At 47.8% G+C, this 4,617-nt stretch overlaps 1 long non-coding RNA gene across 1 annotated transcript; it reads right to left on the bottom strand.

The window, feature by feature from the left end:
• Nucleotides 1-299: 299 nt before the first annotated feature.
• LOC120385882 lies at nucleotides 300-4,099 on the bottom strand. The gene is made up of 2 exons (XR_005589399.1): nucleotides 3,835-4,099; nucleotides 300-621 (listed from the first exon to the last, which is right to left on the bottom strand). It is a non-coding gene; the product is annotated as an uncharacterized LOC120385882 (long non-coding RNA).
• Between the last annotated feature and the right edge of the window lie 518 nt (nucleotides 4,100-4,617).

Below are 4,617 nucleotides of genomic sequence, written 5' to 3'. Positions count from 1 at the left end.
GATATGAACCTCTGTGTTAGTCTTTGTAAGGGACCGTGGATATAAGGAATGTCTCGGTATTTGTAAAGAAAGGATCAGATTGCGTCTCTAGGTCAATTTTTAACCCAAAGGCAAACTCTGGCCTTTCTTAGGTTACAGAGACACCTTGTGGTCACTTAGTTATTTAGTGTAATTCATGGCATCAGCACACAGACTTCACAAAAGGCGTAAGCAGGCAGACAAGAGCAGGATAAGGTCGAGGTATAAGAATGGCTGAGGAGATGGGGTCTGGGATATTATAGGAAAGAACAAACAACAAGCAGGAAAGAAATTAGCTTTAAGATGACATGGAGACTGAACAGTGAAGACAGTCGAGGGGATCAGATCGCCCAGGGATCTGGTGATGGCTTTTCACTTCTAAGTCACTGGTTCAAAGCCAGCTTAGGAAGGTAGTGACGGAAAGTTCTTCGAGGTAGAAGTTGCTTGTTTCCGTCTCGTTGCTAGCAGGTGTACCTCCACGTAGAGTGGCCTTACTTGGTAGCAAGATCCAGGACTGAATAGGTCTGGAGACTGAGCTGTTCTCTCCCCCCTAGAGAGGGTCCTTCCATCTTTGAGCCGGGTAGTGGAGGGAAGATTTCAACGCTAGTGACCATGTGAAAAAATAGAAGGCCTCAGTGACTAGGGATGTCAATTAGTATCTTCCTCCAGCCATTCCCCCCCACCCTGGACAGGGACCACGGAGCCTTCCTTCCCCCCAGAAATCTGCTGACGTGCACAGCTCAGGGACAGGATATGGCGGTCAGGCCATTTGAGCATTGACCGAGATACAGAGCAAGGCCCTGGCGTCTTATGCACCCTGTCCACAATGTCACTCAAACGACATGCTAGCTGGATGGGAACCGCCTCACCAAGGGACAGACAGGAGGGAGGGATGCGGATCTGAGCTCCATACACAAGTACATGAGCCCTGAGTGAACCACCCAAAGCAGAGATGGGCTTGGGACAAACACTCCTCTGGGCAAGCTCAGCAACGTAGCTGGAAGTTGTCCAGGTGCCGGGTGTGGGTGGTGCAGCGGCACGAGCCTCTCACCCCAGGGACCTGAGCTCAAACCATGACCCAGTGAATTTGGGTTCATCTGAGTCCCCAGTTGTATAGATGGAAATTCCAGTGTGCTGCTATTCAGCACCTTCCTGCTGCTCTTCGGCAGAGGTTTTCACCAGCCATCTCCCCAGCTACACTGGACAGAGCAGCTAATGGAAACAGGATCACATGGTCACATCAGTGTATCCCCAGGGAGCTGTAAGGGCTGAATCCTGCAGATGCCGAGGGCAGAGCTCCCCTGTCTCTGGTGAGGTCAGTGGGCGAGGAGGGCACTCAGCACCTGCCAGGGTTGGAGAGTAACTCCGGTTAGCCTGGTGTTTACAAACCCCGGACAGAATGGGTGGCTAACTTTCTCCTTTGTGGTTTTACCGTTTTTCATTCCGATGACGCTTTCTGCTTGACTAGGTGCTGAGGTTCAGTGCCGCTCAGAACAAAACTCTCTCTCAGTTCTGCTCTCTCCCTAGTAGGTTTCAATCAGACCACATGGAAATTAACCTCAGAGATACAAAGCCCTCGCTAGCTCTCTCGGCCTGACTGCGAGCCCAGCAAACCCCATTCCTAGGAGCTGTCTGGGGTTCTCCAGGGTGCTCATCCCCAAACTCCACCCTGAAACCAGCTGGAAACTGGGGAATATGTACTTGGTATGGCTCAGCCATACCTCCACTGCTGCTACCTGTGCTGCTGTGGCTACACTGCTATTTATACTCACACTAGTTCAATGAGAAACAGCACGAGTGTGCGTACGCGAGCAGGGGAAATCACACCCCTCGCTTGTAGTGTAGATGTAACCCTCGTCCTCACTGGGTTTTACAGCACGGTTCCTAGGTTTCCTTCACTAAACGTTAATATTAGAGCTGGGTGGAAAATAGGTTTTTATTTCAGAGAAAAAGTTGAAGAAAAATGGAAAAAATTGACTTCTCACCGGACACTCAAAACCCAAAATATTTTTCCTAAAAACTGGATGTTTCTCAGTTTGGGCCACCAAGGTTTCAATAACGTGACATTTCCCATGGAAAGCAGGCACTTCTCATGAAAAATGTCACTTAGTCACCAAAAAACAGTTTTGAAGGAAACGTTTTGACGGTTTAAACTTGATTTTGCTGATAGCAAAGGAGTTCGTGTCTCCGCTCGAAGGTGATGAAGGCCTAGATCCGTGTGAGGGAAGCCAAACACACACAAGGTCCATGCACAGCATCGTATTTTTATCTCTACGCTATCACAGTGCACTATGCATTCAGAGCACGTAGGAGTCAATGGTTCCTTCCACTGTGGAGTCTTTGGGGCCCAGTCTGTTATTTTCTGTTGTACGTGTGTGTACCTGGCCGAATACAATGGGGCCCTGATCCCTGACTGAAGCCTATAGCCACCAGTGTAACACAAATCATAGACATTTTAAATGGATGAAGGATGCCCAGCATGATGCGAACTCTACTTCTGAGGGCAATTTCTGCCCTGACTATTTGGTAGACAACACGCAGCCTCATGTAAGATACTGTTAAATTTCACATCCACTCTGGACTGCTGCAACCAAACAGAAAGAGGACAAAGACCTTACTAGTCTTAACCAGAAGATGGAGCCATTAGTCCCCAGGAAACAACACAAAACTGCTTTCACTGGGGAAATTTGTTACATGGAAAACAGGGGCCTGGAAGAGAGAGGCTCCCCAGCGTGAAGAGAGTTGGGATTGGATGAAAAAAGCCAAGGCAGAGCACCCGTTCAAAGCCATGCCCACAGTGGAGGGTCTCAGGCTTAGAATGAGCTGTAGCACTTAGCCAACAAACACTTGGAGAAAGCTCCTACGTTCTATGGGGTTTTGTTCCCCACAGTCAAGGAAATACCACAGAGCAGGTAGGAGATTCCAAGTGTACAGAGGAAAGGGGAAGAGGGGATACAGTCTACATTACAAAGGAGAGCATCTTAAGTGAGACTTACCAACCGCCCCCAACCAATGCAGAACCCAGCTACGCCATGCTTACCAGATGCTAAAGTAACTCCATAATGTCAGACACAGCCTCAAACAAAAAAACCCTGGATCTGAACACACCCAAAATGTTGGGGAAGTTCTCATCTGAATCCAGTTCCATGACCCAGGCCCATCTATACAAAATAGCTTCAGAGCTATTGTAATGATATGCCATGGTGCTGCATCACACCATGCAGCAGCTGTGGTGCAAACAGGAGGATAGCTCTACACTCGGTGACTTGGTTTGGAAGAATCCACAGTGTCAGTTCACTGGGATGCAAAGAACAAAACCAACATGTTCACGTGTCTGTTGCACTTTCCATCTAGTGGCAGCGAAACGCTTTACAAACACTAATTAATCCTTCTAACCTATTGGAATGACACACATAATAAGTAGTGTCCCCATTTTACACATTGGAAAACTGAGGCACAGATACATGAAGTGACTTGCCCAGCGTCACAGAGAAACTCGGTGGTGGAGCCAAGAGCAGAACTGAGCTCCTGTCAGTGGTATCCTAGTGCCATTAGACCACGTTTCCTCTGACGTGCTTATCTCAGACATTACAGTCAAAAGCAAGAGAGCAGCCTCCCTGTGATCTAGTCATAGTCTCTTCCCTCAACAGAGATGGAAATAAACATGATTTGTCTGACCAGCCTTCGGTACTGATTTACTAGAGAGGAGAACAAAGCCTGGGAATTAATTGTGTCTGCCCCACTCTGCGGTGATTTCCCAACACAGAAACGTTCCAAGATCCAAGGTAGTTGGGGTATTTTACTTGCCTGACTTACCTCTGAATGGGTGGCGCTGACGTCAAGCTTGTCACCTGCCTGGATTTCCTGAAATCCCTTTCAGAATTATATCACAGCAGAGGACCACCCTGACTGCCAGCAGCAGCTGTGATGGTTTTCCCAGGAGACCCAGCTTCCAGGGTTAGCACTCCCACAGATAACATAAAACCTGGCAATTCCCAGCAACTCAGGCTGGCCACAGGTAGGTAGACATTTGTGGAACACCCCTGCCTTTCCTTGCTCCTTCCTTCTCCCTGCAGCTACAAGGAACTTGGGTTTGACCCATATCTCATTAAGAAAACACTAACATTGGTTCATAAATTGACTCTCCTGAGCTCAGCTGAGACTTCATAAGCAACCTGTTATCTCACAGCCTACTGGGGCAGTCTGTCCTGGTGGCTTATAGGGTAATAACTCACACCTGAGATAAATGTGAAGAGGTCAGAGTTCATCTCCCCAGGAGCCTCTCCTGTAATAAAGTTGGATCTCTCCTGATCTCCCCTGTGAAGTTTTTTGATTAGGCAATTTTCACATGGTGACAGCGGTGAGGAATGGAATTGGCTCCATGCACCTGGGGCTCTTTGCCAAACACTGATCTAATAAGCTTGACAGGAAGTAGGAGGGAGCTGGTTTATCAGAAGGTCATTTCTTTGGATGCTGAGTCTTTACAGTGGGCATCATGCATGGCTAGAAAGGGTTAAACATCCTGCAAAATAAATAACCCTCAAAAGACATGTAGGGAGATAAGGTTTGTAGTTTTGTGTATTTACATATGTATGAGTA

This window comes from Mauremys reevesii, linkage group 18 (assembly GCF_016161935.1).
Source record: "Mauremys reevesii isolate NIE-2019 linkage group 18, ASM1616193v1, whole genome shotgun sequence".
Lineage (NCBI taxonomy): Eukaryota > Metazoa > Chordata > Testudines > Geoemydidae > Mauremys > Mauremys reevesii.
Note: the sequence above shows the minus strand (reverse complement) of the source record. Positions and strands in the feature narration are given on the sequence as shown.